Source organism: Equus przewalskii, chromosome X (assembly GCF_037783145.1).
Source record: "Equus przewalskii isolate Varuska chromosome X, EquPr2, whole genome shotgun sequence".
NCBI classification, from domain to species: Eukaryota; Metazoa; Chordata; class Mammalia; order Perissodactyla; family Equidae; genus Equus; species Equus przewalskii.
The window spans coordinates 6277735-6297813 of record NC_091863.1 but is presented as its reverse complement, the minus strand read 5'-3'; the positions used below and the strand labels follow the sequence as shown (position 1 = coordinate 6297813).

At 48.0% G+C, this 20079-nt stretch overlaps 1 protein-coding gene across 15 annotated transcripts in view; it reads right to left on the bottom strand.

Moving 5' to 3' along the window:
* The window catches only part of TBL1X (transducin beta like 1 X-linked), a 210793-nt gene extending 193476 nt beyond the window's left edge, over nucleotides 1-17317 (bottom strand). For 5 of the 15 annotated variants that reach the window (XM_070604914.1, XM_070604922.1, XM_070604911.1 and 2 more), the window contains exon 1: nucleotides 15274-15412. The gene's annotated coding sequence lies outside the window, so the exon portion shown is untranslated. Of the gene's footprint in view, nucleotides 1-15273; nucleotides 15576-16212; nucleotides 16273-16954 lie in introns of those variants that run through there. The other 10 variants (XM_070604923.1, XM_070604912.1, XM_070604918.1 and 7 more) reach the window with 9 other exon arrangements.
* Nucleotides 17318-20079: the final 2762 nt, after the last annotated feature.

The following is a 20079-nucleotide window of genomic DNA, read 5'->3' as shown; positions in this document are numbered from 1 at the left end:
ACATTCAACCACAAAAATGGGAAGCTTCGTGACAACCACCACAAGCAATGTTACAGGACAAGAAATGCTCCTAGAAGAGAAATATTTAGAACAAATAACAAAGGAGTAACAATCAAAATGTGTAAGACTTCCTCTAAGGCAGTGGCCCTCAAAGGGCGTGTGGTCCTTACACCAGAAGCATCAGCATCAGCTGGTAACTTGCTGGAAATTCGAGAGCCTTGGGCTACACCCATACTTACTGAATCAGAACTTCTGGGCATGGGGCTTGGCAAGCCATGCTTTAACAAGCTCTCCAGGGCGTTCCGGCACACAATGGCCGTCCGAGAACCACTGGTATGGCCACAAAAATACTTACATCAGTATTATTCATAATAGCCAAAAAATGGGAAACAACCCAGATGTCCAACAACTGGTGAATGGATAAACTGTGATGCATCCATATCCGATGGAATCCTACCCCACTATGAAAAGGAAGGAATTAGTAATACATGGCCACCACATGAATGAAGCCCAAATCATTTCGCTGCATGAAAGAAGCCAGGCAAAACAACGCATACATACTGTGTGATTCCACTGGTATGAAACTGTAGAAAATGTAAACTAACCTAGCTAGTCCTGGTGAGTCAGTCATCAATGGTTGCCTGGAGGCAGGGGTGGAGGGAAGCAGAGAGAGATTCCAGAAAGGCACAAGGAAATTTGGGAGTGACGGAAATATTTGTTATCTTGTATATGTACATATGTTTGTGAAACTAGCACCACAATCAAGATAACAAATATCTTTTTTTATGTCTGGTTTACAGTACTTCAATCATACCTTAATAAAGTTGTAAAAAGAAAGACAGCGGATGGAACAAAACAAGTATAATATGATCCCATTTAAATAAAAACACAAGACTAGATATTTGTACATGGACAGCTGAACACGCTAGAAACAGAATCTATAATGTCACACTGTGGACTAACGTTAATATTGGTCATCCTGCGAGAGGAGGAGGGAGAAGAGAGAATTCCCCATGGCTTGAATTCATGGAAATTAGCATCTCATCATGTATTACCTTGGAAAAAGGAGGAGCTTAGAACAGGCAAAAGAAACGGGGAAAAAAAGAAGCAAGAAAAGAGATCTGTTCAGAGGAAGGTGCAGGAGCAAGGCAGGGTGCAGGGGGCGCGGGGAAGAGGAGGCCCCACCCGGCAGAACCAGAGCTGCAGGGAGGAGGGGCAGCTCTCGCAGGAGGCCTGAGGGGGAGAGGGGAGGCGGGTGTGCAGGCTGGGAGGCCGAGGCGGGGGCCCTGACTTTCTCAGGGGACTCAAAGGCAGATCGGCCCAAGAAAACAAAATGCAGCCGGTAAAGCAGAGGGCACAGCCCTGGGGGCCAGCGGTGGGCTGGCTTTTATGACACTGTGTAGATTTCAGGGGAGCAACAGAAAATCCTATAGAAACTAAGAGGCCCATAGGCAGATGCACAGAAGTGTTAGGCTCACAGAAGCCACTCCTCCAGCCACTATGGAAACACTTTCCATGATAAGGTGACAGCTGGAAGCAGCCCCGTCCATTCACAGACATAATTTTTAGACTCTTTCTGCAGGGTCAGGATCCTTCTCTCTCCTTTTTCAGTTCTTTGGGAACAGATAAAGATGAAATCTGATTCCCAGATCAAAGCCAAGAGATAGCCCCAGATTTCTCTGTCTACATTGTAATTTCACTGTTTATTTGTAAATGAATACTTCTAAAGGGGTTGAAAGTAATCTTCTTCCCTCTTAAGTTGGCTCCAAAAATTTTGTTTATCCTTTGCTTTAGAAAAATCCCTATTTCCCTGGGTTGGATGCAGACTGAAAGATGCCTGTACTTCTTTTGTAAGCCCGATGGCATTTTTAGCCCTTCAACTTCAATAAGTCTTTACTGAAGAGCTTAAGTACCTCATTTAAACCTACCCCCAGAGATTCAAAGCTACTAAGGCAGGGTTTCTTGACCTCGGCCCTGATTTCCTGATCTCTTGGGCTGGATTACTGTTTGTTGGCACGGGGGACATCCTCTGCAGTGTAGGGCGTTTGGCAGCATCCCTGGCCTCTACCCACTAGATGCCGGGAGCACCCCTTCCCCATTTGTAACAACCAGAAAGGTTTCTAGACCTCGTCCAGTGGCCCCAATGGAGCCCCTGGTGGAGGACCACTGAGCTAAGGCACACCCCCTGCCAAGACTGAACTTCCCTCAAAGCCTAACATTCAATGCCACGAAAGAAACAAGGAGGGGATTTCAAGAAGAAAGACAGGTGGAAGCAGGAAAGGGCGACTGCCCTGTGGTTGTGTGCTGGGGTCTCCAGGAACTGAGCCCATCACTGTAGAGGCTCCTTTCCTAGGCTGCTCATCTGTTCAGCGGGGCCCTTTATGCACAATTCTTCACCATTAACAGGCCCCGCTATGATGAGCTCCTCCAGATTTTGAGCCCATTACTTCCCACATGGTTCCACACTGAAGGCCTGCAACGATTCCGTCACTGTCCTGACTTTACAGAAGACGAAACTGGAAACTACGGCATGATGCTATTATCCTGGCCTTCCTCCCCGCCTCCCCACTTATCCCTGGTCCTGGGGAGGGGGCGGGAAGGTTCACAATGTCTCTCTCACCACCGGGTAAACTCAAGCAAGCACACAGATGCCTGTTCTGAGCAAAGGGAACTCTCTAGAGACAGAAAGGAGATTAGTGGTTGCCTGTGGCTGGGAAGTGGGAGCCGAGATTGACAGCAAATGGATGGGAGTGATCACACAGGGAAATGATAATGTTCCAAAACTGGTTTATGATGATGGCCACGCAACTGGGTAGATTTACTAAAAGTCAACAAATTGTGCACTTACAATGGGTGTTTTTATGGCACGTAATTTATACCTCAATGAAGTTGTTTTAGAAAATCAACTTGGTCTTAAGTCGGACTTGAGAGTTCTACGTTAAATTAAACATCACCACAGGCCGGCCTCTGCAGCAACCCAAAGGCAAAGCAAACACCTCCAGCAGACCCGAGCAAAACAAAGTAACACATGGCTTGCAGAGGGAATGACTGCCTGACCTGAATCTACATGTCTAATTCAAATCCAGGAGCTACAAAACACCCAACGCTACCAAATGCCCAACCCAGTGGTGTGGACGCAGACAAATTTCAATCCGATGAACATCTGGGCCATTGGAAACCCACACAGAAAAACACATTTGTCGTCCAGATATAGAACATCCAATGGAAAAGCAAACACAACAGGAAATTAGAGAAGGTTGAACATTTACTTTTAGATAGCGAACTATGAATGGAGCCCAAACTTCCCTTACAGCCAAGGCCCCGCAGCAAAGCGGGAGCCCTAGCTTCTCCCTCACCTGCGCTGGGCACGGAGCACAGAGTGCCCAGGAAATGCAAATCCACGAAGGACAGCCTAGTCTGTGTGCCTCTTATATGTACACATGAATTAGGAAATAATGATAACATACAGCCTCCTGTTTCAACTAACTTGTCTGAAAAACTCTTCCAGAATGATCAAAAAATTACAAAATATAACTAGAAACTATTGGGTGAACACGAGCTATACTGCCTGAGATAAAAATGAAATATTTCCATGAGCTAATCTTATTCTATATTTAGTCTGAGTACACTAATGTAATTAACCAGGGTTATATAATTTTGCTAACTTCAAATTTCCAATTACAAAGCTTCACATACGATTATTTGAGCTGCAATTGATTTTTATTTCTGTGGAAAAATAAAGATAGCTAATTTTACTAACTCAGTCTTCCTAAGGAGAAGTAACCGCCTTCCTTGATCTGAATTATGTAAATGGCACTTCAACAACACTCTACACTCGTCTGCTTTGATATTCTCTCTCGAAGGTAAGTGTACTCGCGGATTTAACGTCCTGCTGGCTTTTCCCATCAGGCCCCACTATTCGCCTACACTCCTGCTTCTACGCCTGTGCCTCACGCTCCCAGAAATGACACATGGCTATCTGCACTTCATGAGCGTGTTAGGTACGCATTCAGGAAATAGAATCGACTTTGGTGTGGGCTTCTGAGAACAGCCTCAGGTCAGGGCCAGTCTCTGAGATACAGCTCCGAAATATTTATGCAGAGTAATATGACTGGCAAATAATCACATGAAAAATTATTAGTGTTGTCACTCCACAACAAAGACAGAAGAGGATTCTGGTCCAGAGCTGAAGCGACTCACTGGTGACTGGTTGACCTGCTTGCAATATGAAGTCAAGACTGGACAAGGCTCAAGAAGTCTAGCTGAAAGCCAAATACTGTGTGTAATTTCTCTCTTCTCTTGAAGGGGCAGGCTCAGGGACAGATAAAGCACATTCCCAAAGACACTCACAACTCAATCTGGCATAAGAGCTTAACAGTGTTGATCTCTGAAGAGCAGAGACAAAGGTGCATAGGACAGATGTTAAAACATCCTACTTCTTGGGGCCGGCTGGGTGGCGCAGCGGTTAAGTGTGCACATTCCGCTTTGGCGGCCCGAGGTTGGCCGGTTCGGATCCCGGGTGCGGACATGGCACCACTTGGCAAGCCATGCTGTGGTAGGCGTCCCACATGTAAAGTAGTGGAAGATGGGCACGGATGTTAGCTCAGGGTTAATCTTCCTCAAAAAAAAAAAAATTCTACTTTCTGCTTCTCTTCCCTTACAGTAGGTGCCTTCTGAACATCACCATAAAGAGAAACAATCCGGTCTTTTTTTGAGTGGAAGATAAAAACTGCAGTTTACCAAAGGACAAATGAATGTCGAGTAGAGTGTTAATGACATGTGACACCAGGTGTCCTGTTGGTCTGTAGAAAGGAACAAGAATAGTTACCTGTAGGCTTCTGAATGCCCTGTGCCAGTCTCCGCCCTTGGCTTTATATACAAGTTACCCTGCAAATTCAATATTCACAGAGGGAAAATAGGCACGAACACCAAAAATTAGACACAAACACCCAAGCTAACACAGCCACCGTTTCAAGTTAAACAAATAAACAAAACGGCTGGTGTGGAAATCCTGGAACTACTTGTGGTTGACATTTAGTCTCATGAAAACCAAACCCTGAGCCATTCTCAGCAAATGAGCCCAGGCAGAGGCCTTAAATTTGCAGGTGAATCCTATTTCTTACCTCCATAGCCCACAATGTGGTCTGGGTAGTATAATTTTTATATTTATTTACTCCCTCTAACACCAGTTAATACAGCATCAACTAAAATGACAGCTTTTTCTCAAAAAAGTCGCTAATGTGAAATGCAAAAAAAAAAAAATTTAATAACAACTATGATGGATGAAATATGTCTCTGGGAAGAAAACAGCAAACAGCCAGGCTGAAGGCACCCAAGGACTTTTACCGCAAGCCGGTTCCCGCACTAGCTCCTGGTGCTGTCTTTTCAAGTCTGAACCTCTTCTTCAACAAAACGCCTGGTTCTCAGGAGCCCCAAGGGCAAAACATCAATGGAAGCAGCTGATTTATAAACAGCATGAAGTGATTATGAAAACACTGCAGAGGCATGAAATGCTTCAAAAGCACAGCATTGTTCCAAAGCTTCCTCAGGCACCTGCAACCGAGACGTTGTCATCTAGTTCTAAAACACCAATATTTTTTCAGCTTGTAAAGCACAAAAAGTCCAGTAGATCCAAAGTGCACACAGGACCCTGTCACTGCATCTTCTTTCTTCCCTTATTCACCTCATTAACAGCTGCACCTCTGGAGTGACGTCCAATATTTAAGCTCATAGATCTCAAAGCCACTTGATGTGCACACGCGTGTGTGCGTGCGTACACACACCCACCAACCCACACACACAACTTGGCAGCAGAAGCCAAGTATCTCACTTGCATTCAGGGACTTCAATATCACCCCGTCTCCCCACCTCTGGGGTAAAGTCTAAATGTTTTTTTCACTGCATATCCCTATCAGAAAAAAGTTTTAAGCATGTGCCCCCAACTCATGTCATTTCTTTATTAACTATGTACAACATGCAACTAACACTATATGCATTTTTCATAGACCACAAAAATAGTCATTTTTTCAGTATTAGATAAAAAGTCAGTGGACATTCTGATAGTTTCTTCCCACACTCTAACAATCTCACTTTGCACCTGCCAGACGACAGCAAATCCACTCGGGAGACCGCTTTGGGCATTAAATCCTGAGACAAGGCATTTGGGTCCTCCTCTCCCGACTCCCACAACAAAATGTAGAGACTATTGGTTTAAAGGAAATGTACTCAGAGCCCCATGAAATTTATCAGAGAATTTATCAGAGGTCCCATGAAATTCATAAGGCAACTCTAATTTCCACAGGCCTCTTCTTGTTCTCATCTGGTCTACAATAATTTCTGTCATGCACTGGACACATGAGATCATTCTTATTTTCATCAACTTCTAAGCTGGGTGCACCTCCAACACTGTATGTTGTTTCTTCTGGCTAGGCTTTTTGAAGTATTACGTTACAGATCCCTGGAAACAGTTGAAACTGGCATTGAATCACCCATGGTCTTAGAAATACAAACCTAATATGATATTTTTTCATAATCAAATTAGGAGTTAAAACAAACCGTGTCTCTCAGACTAACCTGTGACTGTCAGGAACTGGCAATCACCCTTTGCAAGCTGATAATTGTGAATACTTGAGTCTTTACCAACACAGAGCTGGCGTTAAAGTTGTGTGGGATTAAAGTGCCTGATAAGATTCCGTTGGAAAAAGAATCTAAGGCCAAGACCCAAGTTTAATCCATGCTCTAAATGAACCAAATGGTAGGCACATCAGTTCTCTGCTCAGCTGCTTTTCTGAAATACAACCTAGAAGGCTGCGACCACTTGGAACTTTATAGATGCTGGGAAACACGTTTGCATATTGCTGCTACAGATTCTGCATCCCATGACCTTGGTAACAGACCTCCACTCCACGTTCTCATTTCTCATCTTCAAATGGATGTCAAGATAACCAGAAAAAGTGGAGCACAGTGGACCTGGCTAAAACTAAGAATCACCCACAGGGCACCAGAATGGGAAAGGGCTCATCGGTGGTGCTGAATTTTTCTCCAGTTCTTAATGATGATTTCTATGGTCTTACCACATTAAAGTATGTGTTATTACTGATTTAAGAAATAAAATGGCATCATGTACAGTAAGCTCCAGCATGGATGATGTTGGGTGCCCAGTTCTCAGCAGACTTGAGGAAGTCTTCAATTTCTTGGAGAGTGGGAAGGTGATCAGGTGGCGGGGGGGGGGGGGGGGTCCTCACTTCCTCCTGCCTCTGTATTCTCCTCCCTGGGGGTTGGTGACAAGCGTTCCAGAAAGGAAAGTGCTCAGTGCTGACTATTTGGGGTCATATTCTAGGTTCTAGGCTCAAAGGAAGCAAGCAAAGAAAACTCTCGTGTTTTCTTTTATGCATTCCAGCTACATCCACCACGATAGGAAAAAAATGACAGGAATTCAAGGCAGACACCCTCTTCAAGAATCAACACTGAATTCTGCTGTGAGCATTGTTTGTGCCTATTTCACAGTCTTGTGAGATTGGGAAACTACAACGCTCACGAGAATTATTCAGAAACATCCAACAGCCCAAAGTGTCTTCTGAATTGCTGGATTGTTTTGCTGTTGTTTTTTTAAGTAAAATACGCAACTAACCAATCAATGTTAAGTTAAATGTTTCTTATTTTAATCGTGGGTAAAACGACACTCAATGCATGGGACATAAATGTCAGTTTACCCAAAGTTTCAGTTAGCATAAAACCACCATAATCCTTAACCAGCCTGAAAGAAAAGAAAAAGGCCTACCCAACATCTAAGTAGTGTCCCCTTTCCAGATTAAAATCCTCACACACAAGAGGCAGGCAAAGCCTCAAGATCCACATGTCAACCCTTTCACTCTCCAAGTGAGGACACGCACGGGCTAAATGACCACACAAGCAGGCAGACCACCCAAGGCAGGACGCAAGTAGCCAAAACACCAGGTCAAGGATTCTTCTAGAAGACATGACATTTAATAGATCACTAATAGCGAAATTACGATCCAAAGGAAAATACAGGTTAACAAACTCATAGAAGCACAGAGGTAGGAACTCATTTTATTTCTACAACAAACTAATGCAAATACAACTTAATATTTTTAGGCAGTTTTATATTCACATTATTACCCCACTGGGAAAAGCGCAACACCTCTTAACCTGTGAGTCCTGTTTTTGAAACTAAAGACATGACTGTAACCTTCTGACACATTTTACACAGTAAATATCTTTCGGCGGGACTGTGCAGACAGATCTGGGAACCAGTCTCTGAAAGTCCATCAAAAAATGTCCCATCTCAACCAATTTGGCGGCCAGAATTAATACATAAGAAAAACAGCCAATCTTTGGCAGCACCAACAAGACACCTGGTATTTTTTCACTATGGCTTCTTATAAATATTCCGCAGTGGTAGGCTTAGCTTTTCCTTGCTGTTGATAATATCTACGGTGCAAATCCTGCTGTTCTGAGGAAAGCACACGGGCCCGAGTGTGCAAAAGCGTCATGTTCATCAGAGAGAAGTGTCAAGGAAGGTGCTAGAAGAGTGGAGGGATTCACCATAAGGCATTTCATCCTGAGTTAAAATGTGATTACCAGGACCTGGAGAAGGGAGCTGACGGGGGCTGAGAGGGGTGACTGCGGAGGAAGCACAGAGGGAGAGCACCACCAGCATCGCTGGGGGATGGAGTCGTTCTGATCCTGATTATGATGGTGGTTACACAAATCTATACACGCGCTGAATTCAGAAAACCACACACCGAAAGGGAAAAGTCAATTACATCACATAATACTTTAGAAAATTATATAAATATATCAAATTAGCCCTAAAACTTAACATAAAAGGGGTAAAAAAAAAAAAAAGGTAAGAAAGCAAGCAACTGCAGGAGACCATCATTATAAAGATACATTTCACATTCAGTTTCCAACTTCAGAGGGGAGGAAAATACAAGCATGTTGGGCTCCGCGCATGAAAATAATCCTATCTCCTTCAATACAACAAGCCTGAGAAATAAATTTTATTTTCTCTTTCTCTCAATGAGAAAACTAATGGTAGAGAAGGTAAGTGATCTGCCCAAAGACGCAGTCAGTGCATGGCCAGCTGGCTACAAACCAGGCTTCCCTCAGAGCCGTGTCACCCGCCCCATGACCACCAGGAGCCCAGGAGGCCCCCACCAGGGTTGGGCTTGGAGCTCCTCTGGGGGTCACCTGGACATCAGGCGCGGGCTGGCTCAGGAGGCCCTGGCAGGCAGCAGGACCAGACTCGGCCCTCCGGCTGATATCTGGAAGAGTGTTTCCTCAGCGCCCAGTTGCTCCAAAGTGTTTGCTAACTCGGTCGTAGGAAGGGATGGAGCCTGAAGCAGCATCCAGAGTCATGCAAGGGCGACAACTTCAGATGCTCACGTGGCCCCACCCTCCAAAGTTCCTGAGCACCCCGCATGGTCGGGGGACCCCAAATTCCAGGTTAACCGCTGGGTACAAAGAGGATCTGCACAAACATTACACAGGTGCTGTTTTTTCCCTAATAAATACCAAAAGGACCAAGAAGCTGACCAAAAGTAAGACCTAGGAAATCTGTGACGACATCAGTAAAACCAAGAAGTCAAAAAACACACGTTCAAGATGTACCTGCATCAGAGGCTCTAAACTACTGGCAGTGAGGCAGAGCTTCAGCAACTGGCGGCTGCCCCCTCCCCCAATACCTCCTGGCCTTGTTTCTACTGTCCTTCAAGTCCCTTCACTGCCAACTCCTCCTTCCCCCTCCTGCGAGCAGCTGCAACTCTTGTCATCTCAATGGGTGCTATGTTGTAATTTACTTCCCGGGGTACTCCAAAAAACCATACGGGTGCCTTGAGAACTACAGAGTTGACAGATATCCTTTCTTGGCCTCCACCTGCCCTATGGATCTTGACCAAATCAGGACTGTATAATCCAGGGCTGGTTTCTCCACCTTAGCATCACCAGCATTTGGGGCCAGATCATTCTTTGTGGTGGGGGCTGTCTTGTGCATTATGGATGTTTAGTAGCATCCAAGAACCTATCAGATGCCAGGAGACCCACTATCCCCCTCCCCCGACTCATGACAACCAAAACTGCCCATTGACAGTAGGGAGCAAACTGCCTCAACTGAGAACCATTCGCTGACTGCAAGATTCTAGAGGTCAATGTTGAAAATGCGACTCTGGTAAACAACCATCTCTTCTACTTTCATCTCTTAAGACTTCCCTTTCTCTTGAACCTGTGTGTCGTGCCCCATCTCCATCTCTCTGTTCCCATCTGCCAAGAACAAACCAAAGCAACGAAAATGGTACCCAACCTCCTTTGTAACACAAAAATATTCTCTCCTCTGTTCAAACTTTAAATTTGCTCCAATTCACTTTCTTTAATGGCTTCCAGTTCACTTCTGCAATCTTCAATCAGGCAGCGGATTGGCAATAAATATTTGATAGCTGTGATAATGTACAGATCTGCCTCGCAAAAGGCTGCCAGCTCGGGGAACACAACCATCTTCAGTCAAGTTGCCCGCTCCCTGGTCAAGAAGCCGCCGGGGGAGCGAATTCCTTAATGACTGCATTTTTCCCTGAGGTTTTAAACTCATTTTCTCAGTCTAGGCTCTCTTTGCCCTTTATAAACATGTTGACTTTGTTAGTCTCTTCCCACATCCAGCTTTTATTTTGGTTTTGTTGGACCTCATTCTGCCAGTCTGGCCAGTGCAGTCCATTTGGCAGAGCCCCTCGGAAAGGATGGAGAGGAGGGAAGGGCCAAGGAGGGCAAGACCCCAGGGGCAGGCTCGCATCCAGTCTCTGCTCAAGAGGGCCAGTGACTTCCTTCACACTAAAAATAGTGATGGAAAAAAAAGTTTATCTTCCCAACTTGAAAAAAGAAGTGTTTACAAAATGACTTTAGTCTTGCTTCCTGATTGAAATTATTTTTCAAATGTCTTTGGTGGTGAAAGATTAACAACTTATTGGATGCGGCATACTACTTTTTTTTCCTAAGGGGGAAAGAATCTCCACATCCTTTCAGCCAATGGGCTAACACAAGGTATCCGGAAACCACAGCTGGGACGTCTCGCCTCCCACGGCAGAGCAACTGTGACTGTCCTCTAGGCCACGTGTGCAGAGCCCTGCAATCTTGACACCCCAGAGGAAAGCTGGGAAAGGAAGCAGGCCCAGGTTTGAATTGATGGGTTCTCCAACCCAACAGGTAACAGAGAGAGGAACTCCTGACGCTCAGGGCCTCCATGGGATAGCTATTCTGGCCCGGCCTCCCTCTGCAGAGACCCCTTCCCCACCTCTGGAAGAGAATCGAGGACATCCCAGGTGTTTACACCCTTTCAGCCGAAGGCTGGCCCTTCACACCAGAGTGCTGAGAGGAATTGAGTGAGGACAACTGAGAAGTCACCTCTCTTGACAGACACAAAATTGGGTTTTTCCTCCATCCTCATTTACAAACACAATTTCTAACCCATTGCTATAAAAATACAAAGAACTGTGCAAAGGACACATCAAGTAAGTAATAAAAATAACACCCTCACTCAGGGACCCGGTGCACAGGAAACAGCGAGTACTCAGCCATTTTTCTTAAATACTGTGACTATTGTGAAGTCTCACTTTGTTGGAAGGATTCTTTATCAGCCTTTTAATATGGAAGATTGTGACCTCAAGAGACTGAAGCTTAATACTTAGGACTTCAACTTCAGGGGAGGGGAGGAGCCCGAGGTATAAGGGTCTAACCGCATCAGAAATGGCCCACCTCTTAGTTGCCCACACCAGGGCCTCACTGATGGTGACACCTGGGGCTCCACACCATCCCAAAGGACATTCACAACAATTCACCTAGGCAGGCAGCTTGGGGAAGGGCTATGCCATTTTTCAGATGGGGAAACTGAGGCACAGAGACACTAAATGCCTTGCCCAAGGTTAAACACTCAGTGAGGGACTCTGGCTTGGAGATCTGCTTTTCTAATTTCAAACTGATGCAAAGCACCTCAAGCTAAAACCACAGCTGTCAATTTCAGGTTAAGAATCCATCCACTGAAATCACTTTCCTGGACAAATCGCTGGCTGAAATGGGTCTTTCTTTCTTTTTGTTAAGGTCTACATGCGAATTATTCCAAACTTTTTTAGCCTCTCCTCTCCCCCCCCCCAACAAAAAAGTACACTAACTCTCTTCATTGTTTCCTTTATTACTATTTCACTGCGGTAACTAGAGAGCAGCACCCGCCAACAGAACCTTCTGCAAGTTCTACGCTGTCCGATATAGTGCCCACGAGCAACATGCGGCTCTTGAGTACAAGAATATGGCTAGAGCAACTGAAAGAACAGAATTGTTAATTTTATTGAATTTTAATTAATTTGAACCTAAATATGCACCTGTGGATAGTGGTTACCATTTGGGCAATGAAGCTACAGAAGAAAACAATCCCTTCACTTCGTGATTCCGCTGAGATTTCTCTATATGTACATGCAGATTTCAACACAGATTCTCCTGTGTGTGTGGGGGGGGGGGGTAATTTGAAGAGCTTTTGTCTCCAAATGGGAAAATTCACACGAGGTAGACAGGAAGTCAAAATAATGCCAAGCTGAAAAGCTGGGCTTGGGCAATGAGACAATCCTCCCTCCACTATGTATTATCAGCAAGTTACTTAACATCCTTAGGCGTCAGTCTCCTCTGCTTGCAGAATGGAAATAATTGCTACACGCAGGGCGTTAAGCACCTATAAAATCTTCAGTGCATCGCATGCAAGTAACCTAAGACAATCATTCTATTTGTACAATAGCAATACCTAAAATTTACAGGCAGCATTACAGTTTTCAAAAACCTTACACATATTCCCTTTTTCCTTCTTTGCACTACCCAGTGAATACCACGATTTCAGTTCCCCTTTTTATTTTTACACACACAGAAAATGACGCCCAGAAGAGGTGCAGGCCTTCAAGGTCAATGTCAGAGCATGACAGGGTGAGCCCTTTCACTAGCTCAAGCCATAGGAGGGTAAAGGCTGCTTTTCTAGCTAAGCAGTACCTGTCACGATGGAGTTAGATTCGGGGGTTCTAGTCACCTCTTTGCAAGCTATGGAGCCCATTTAAACCCTCAAAACAGCCCATCCAGGCAGAATCTTGATGCCATCACACAGATTTGAAAATTGAGGCCCCAAAAGATGAAGGTAAGATTCAAAACCAATTATGACACCATGCACTCTCTACCCAGTCCATTAAAACACCCCAGCTTCCAGGAAGGGTAAGGTTTGGGAGATGGAGGGATCAGCGTGTGAAATTCAAATGGGGGTGTTGATAATGATAATTCCTGGACTGACCATGGCCTGGACAGAAGCACGAGAGCCAACCCCAAGGGATCCAGTGACACAGGCCCTGCTGGTGGTGAGGTAGCCTCTCCCTCATGCCCCACTGTCCCCTCACGGGGGCCTGCCTTGCTCCTGGTGTCCTTGGGACCTAGAGAATACATGGCATCTAGCAGCAGCTGGGCACACTTCTGAAGCCTCACTAAGATGCTGTTGCACTCAGCTACTGATCTGGTTCACATAACTGACAAAAGGACCCCAGCTTTTGCAACATTCACTTTCAGATATCTCCATAATAAAATGATCATTATTCTTTGCAAACTGCATCTTCTTTAAAACTACTAGCAAACATTAAGTCTCTGAGCCCACTAAGGGGGCAAAATGCACATCACCAAATAAAACATCAAAAATGTCCATTTTTGTCCCACAGGTGTGTGTTCACTTAACAGCGAGAATCCCTTCAAGGGGCTATTTTAATAAGTGGGTCAATGATGAACTTCAACTTTTATCCCTGGATTAGTCAGTCAGCTGGGTGGTTTTCCACGAAAATCTGCAGCACATTTGAAACATTAACATCCTTTAAAATAAAACCATCGTCTTAACGTTTTAATTGTTCCATACTCAACATTATTGGTTCCTTCCTTTCTTTTCCGCCCCCCGCCCCAATCGCGTCTATCCTAGGAATGACTAGTAGTAAACTTTTCATAAAATCATCAAGAGCCATCTGCTACCCCAAAGCCACCACTTGGGACCTTAGAAGGGCGCTCCTCTCCCCCTCTCCCTCTCCCTCCTCCTCCCCTTCCAGGTTAAACCAGGGACTCGGGCGGCGCGTCAGGAGAGAAAAACATCCAGAAGTCAGGTCAAGCCACATGTGACAATGCAAAGCAGAAACAGCTGCAGATGCAATAGGAGGTGGGTTTTTGTTTCTTTTTGGGTTTTGCTCCACAGTATTACCAACTAGGAAAAAAAAAACACCTCCCATTCTAACTTTGTGGAATTTCCAACGCTGTTAGCTCAGAGAACGCGAGGCCGGCCGTGCAATCAGCAAGCCCGGGCCGGGGCCTGACGGCGCACGGGCGACGCACGTGAAGTCCAGGCCCTATCCCAGCGCTAGCGGGCCTCTAGCGACCCCAAACTGTCACACACCCATCGACCACCGACACCCGGAGGCGCATCCCGCACCCTGTTCGGAGTAACGACCCCCTCAGTGGGGCAGTCCCCTGGGGAGCAGGACCCAGGAAGCGGATCTGGGGGCACCCCCTCCCCCGAGCCGGGGAGCAACAGGTCTGCACCCTCCCAATGCCGCGCTCTGCAGACTCCGCCTGACCAGGGGTGCCCCCTTCACCACCGATGTGGACCCCCGCCCGGGCCCCTAGCTCGGGCCGGGGTGCTCCCGACTTCCTTGACAGTTTCAGCGCCTCGGAAACTGAGCAGCCGCGGGGCCAGCGCAGCCTCGCCCGCCACTCACTCCACTGCGCGGCGCCGCGCCTCCACCTGGTCCGGGGCGGGCCCGCCGGCCGGCGCGGGGATGAATGAGGCTCCCCTCCCCCACGGGGGTAGCCCGCGGCGCCGCAGGTTCGCCCCGCCAGCCCACGATCGGCAGACAAAGGGGCACCGAGGGCGAGACCCAGCGCTTCCCCAAACTTACCGACCGCCTCCCCCTCCCCAAAACAATGGAGCCCCCTCCGGTCTCCGCCCGCCCCGGACGCGCCGGCACTTTGGGGAACGGCCACCTCGGGGTATTGTTCAGCCTGCAGGGAGCGCGCCGCACACCAGCCCGAGCCCTACAGACAGTTAGGGACCTGCCCCTCCAGAGCCCCGGAGGCGGCCGGAGCGGGCAGGCGTCCGGAACCGCCAGGAAGCCCCCCGGGGGGAACCAATCGCCGAGCCCCCCGCCGGACAACCGGACAAGTTTGCGTCCCTCGCCCCGGCCCGGCCCGGCCGGCCGAGCCCCGCGCACTCACCTCGCCGCGGGCAGCGCAACTTGTGGCGGCACCGCCGCGCCGGCTGCGCTCCGCGCCTCCCTCCGGCCTGCCGTCGCCGAGCCCGGGCCGTGCGGCGGCCGACGAGGGCCCGGCGCCTGAGCCGCCCCCGCCGCCCCGGCCGCCCAGCGCCGCCGCCGCCGAGTCCCCGAGAGGCGCGGGCGCTGGAAAGTTTCGGGTGCCGAATGGCGGCCGAGGGCGCTGCGGCGGCGGCGGCGAGGCGGGGGCGCTGGAGGCTCCTCGCTCCCGAGCGCCGGGGGGGCTGGGGCGGGAGCGGCGGCGGCGGCGGCGGCGGCGGCGGCGGAGGGCGGGACGGCGGGAGGGCCCGGCACGGGCAGTGACCTCCGGGGGGAGCGGCCGCTAGCGCGCAGACCCGGGCCGGGAGCACGGCCAGGGGCCCCTCCCCCCAGCCCCTCCCCTGCGCCCCGGGGGGCCGCGTCCCAAACCCCCCCTCCTCTCGGAGAGTGGGGACAAGAGGCCTGCCCCTCCCCCCCCCCCCCGGCGAAGGAAGAGAGTCTGCGCCCCCCCCACGGCCCCTCCCCCACGGCCTCTAGGGAGGCCCCGCGTCCCAATCCTGCCCCTCCCCCACGGCAGAGGGACCTGCGACCCCACACAGCCCCTCTCCCCAAGCTCTCCCCTGCCCCCCACGCCTAGGGTGGGTGAGGGGAACCCCGGCCTCTCCCTCCTTGCTCCGAACCCTGTCCCTTCCCCGTGGCCTCCACTGGAGATGAAGGGAACCCGGGCCTGCCCCCCACTCAGTCCCAAACGCAGCCTTTCCCCCACAGCCTGGAGGGGACCGGAACTCGGGCCACCACCCCGGAGGTTTCCAGGGGAGAGGGGAGCCCGGCCGCTGCTAGAATGTTACCCTCCCCCATCTCAAAAAAGACGCCGCCCGGCTGCCTCTACAGATCCCCCTGCAACCTGGCCAAGGGTGCAGCTCCCTCAAACTCGGCCGTCTAGAAGACGCCCCGATGGTGTCTCCTCCCACCCCAAAACGTTGGGGCTCAGGTTGAGCCTCGACATTGGCAAACCCCTCCCGGGAAGAGGCAGAAATGCTTGGGGAGAAAGAAACTCGGACACACAGGGGTGGAAGCCAGGAGCTCGGCTGTGGGGGCTCCGGGGGGTTGGGGGGACCCGGGCCCGCGGGGCCTCTTCACCCCCCCACCCCCACCCGCAGGCTTCAGACCTCTGGCGTTTGCAAAGTGTTTCATGTTGCAATGGCTTACTCGGCCGAGCCCTAGTGCACCCAAGTCCCCAGCGCTCCCTCCTTCCCTCCACTTTGGTGACAACTGCCCCCCGCTCGCGGCCTTAATTCAATTAAAGATACCCGCACCCCCAACCCCAGCACCTCTGGGGTCTGCTTTGTGGAATATTTTAAAGTAAGTTCGCCCCTCCCTTTGGTGTATAACGAGCTTCGCGCCAAGAGCCCAGTACACTCAGCATTTTAAACTGTAACCTCACTTGCTCCTTTCTGGGACACTGGACCATTTGTTGTTCTGGTTGTTGTGGGGAGGGGGCCCCAGGTGAGTTTTTAAGGGGCTAGTCCTTCCTCAAAAAGGCAGACCTAAAAATTACCCTGCCAAATATTGCTGTAAAACGTCAATGATGTAAAACGACTGTTGCTACACCATTATTAGAGCACATCAATAAAAAATACACTTACACAGTCTCCATAATTGTGAATCAGCAGAATAGATTGTGTCTTATTATGTGTCAGTTGCCATTCAAGACCCCCCAAAAGGACGTGGTGGGGCCTTTCCTGGAGCCTGCCCGTCGTTGCTCCCGGGCTCCCTGGGCTCGTGCAGACTGATGCTGAGGTATTACATGCAATCGAAAAACCAAGGGTGCAATAGAAAACCCGAGCGAGCTCATGATGCAACCCTGCCCCGGTTACACGTGCTTCCCTTCCCCCACCGCCTGCTGGTGGGAGCGCTGCGTTTTTTCCGCCTGTAGGGTCACATTGTGGTTGATTGATTCTCCTTTCGCCTTGCTCAGTCATTCAGATTTGGAAAGTAAATAACAAGTTGACATCATTACTGCTCTTGGTTTTACGGGGACGCGGCCCTCGGCTACCGCACACTCTCGAGTAGCCGCGCAGCCCAGCTGGCCCTCTGGCTTGCCAGCCCCGCTTGTCTTTAGCTGCCTGGAAATGCCGAACTGAACTTGATGAAAAGGCCTCTTTGTATGTTTCGATTACTTGGCAGATGCCAATCACTTAAAGTATGAGAAAGTGGTGGAAATCCTCGCCCCAAACGTGATCCAGTGTGACCAGTCTTTACAGCTGGTCCTCGAGAACTAACGCTGCAAGGGAGCTCAGAATGCACCTTGGCTGTTTGATTATGTCCCAATAATTCCAAGGGTCTTCTTGCATGTAAGGAGTGGAGCGCTTTCATCATAGACTCCTAGGACCCCCAGGGGACTTGGTAAGACCGCAGACAGGAAAAGAGACCCCTTACGTTTATCATAACATCACCGAAATTCCTCTTCCTGAAATGCTAGATGGGTGGTAGGTGGGTGGTAGACTATTTCATTTAACCTGTTTTGCAGATTTTTCAAATGTGCAGTCTTATAAGGTGGGAGAAAACAATGAAAAGAGGAAAGAAAGTAGAACAGGGAAGGAGCTAGCGCCTTCTGGCCAAAGCAAAGGTTAATATGCAGGACGTGAGCCGCGATGATTTCCACAGGGACCCGCTGCCCAACGTCTATGTTCTAAGCAATGATTTTTGGTTGCTAACTGGGGGGACCTGGAATATAAGAAGCTGCTTGCAACAAATGCTATCAGTATTCCCCTTAAGGAGTAGCCGGAATTTTCCTTAAAGGCAGGAAGGATCCACACCAGCAGACTTAACTAATCCTTGACCTAGGAGGAAAGCCATTTCAGTGGGGAAGGAAGATCCTTTTTAGCAAATGGTGCTGGAACAACTGGACATCCATATGCAAAATAAAAAAAAAAATTAATCTGGCCACAGAGCTTACACTTTTCACAAAAATAAACTCAAAAGGTAAAAGACAAAAGTATAAAACTCCTAGAATATAACATGGGAGAAAATCTAGATGACCTTGGGTCTAGCAAGGAGTTGTTTTGTTTTGGTTTGGTTTTTTGCTGAGGAAGATTCACCCTGAGCTAACATCTGTTACCAATCTTCCTCTTTTTTGTATGTGGGCTGCCGATACAACATGGCTGATGAGTGGTATATATCTGCGCCTGGGATCCGAACCTGTGAACCCGGGCTACTGAAGCGGAGCTCATGGAGCTTAATCACTAGGCCTCCGGGCCAGCTCCTGGCAATGAGTTCTTAGATAGAACATCAAAAGCATGATCCACAAAAGAAAAATATTGACCAATTGGACTTCATTAAAATTAAAAACTGCCCGGCAAAAATCACTGTTAAGAGAATGAAAAGACGAGCCCAGACTGGGAGAAAGATTTGCAAAATCCATATCTGATAAAAAATTGTATCCAAAATATACAAAGAACTCTTAAAACTCAACAATAAGCAAACAATCGAACTTAAAAATGAGCAAAAGATCTGAAAAGAACGCACCAAAGAGATACAAAAATGGCAAATAAGCATATAAAAAAATGCTTAACACCATGTATCACTAAGAAATTGCACATTAAAACAACTCCATACCACTATACACCTATTAAAATGGCCAAAATAAAAAAAGAATGACAATATTATATGCTAACAGGATGCAGAGCAATGAAAACCTCATTCATCAGTAGTGGGAATACAAAACGGCATGGACAGTTTGGCATTTTCTTACAAAGCTACACATAGTCATACCAGCACTTACAGCTATCCTGCTCCTAGGTATTTACTTAACTAAGTTGAAAACTTATGTCCATACAAAAACCTGCACCGGAATGTTTATAGCAGCTTTACTCAGTTACCAAACAGTGAAAGTAACCAAGATGTCCTTCAGTAAGTGAATGGATAAACAAACTGTGGTACATCCATACAGTGGGATATTATTCAGCAATAAAAAGAAATGAGCCATCAAGCCGTGAAAAGACATGGAGGACCTTAAATGCTAAGTGAAAGAAGCCAATCTGAAAAGACTACGTACTGTATAATTCCAACTGTATGACATTCTAGAAAAGGCAAAACTAAAAAGATCAGTGGTTGCCAGGGGTTCTGGGGATGGGGGGGAGGGGTGACTAGGTGCAGCACAGGATTGCTAGGGCAGTGAAACTATTCTGTATGACACTGTCATGGTGGATACATGCAATTCATGCATTTGTCCAGACACGTAGAACTGCGCATCACCACGAGTGAGCTCTACGGTAAACCATGGCCCCTGCCCGTGCTAGTTCATTAATTGTAACAAATATGCCACACTTATGAAAGATGTTAACACTGGAAACGGGGGGGGGGGGGGAGGCTGATAATATGGAAAATCTCTGTGCCATGTGCTCAGTTGTTCTGTAAATCTAAAACTGTGCTTAAAAAAAAGTCTAGTATTTTGAAAAAAAAGACACAAGACAGTAGGAAGAGGTGTTAAACTTCTCATGAGACTTATTGCCCAGTGTTCATTGAATCCAATATCTAATTTTCCCCAGACCCACCTTATTTTCAGAGAGTCCTAACACGTAGGCCCGTGTTTGTTTCTATGACTGGCCTACTCAGAAAGCCCTGAGACTCCGAAGATCGACCCAAACTTCTGCAATCCACCCGCCTCACTGTGAAATTACAACCTTAATGCCTGCCCCTTTCCTTTCCTACTCTGTTTTACCAACTAGAGGAAGTTGGAAGAGATCTGATCATCTCTTTAGCAAAGGGG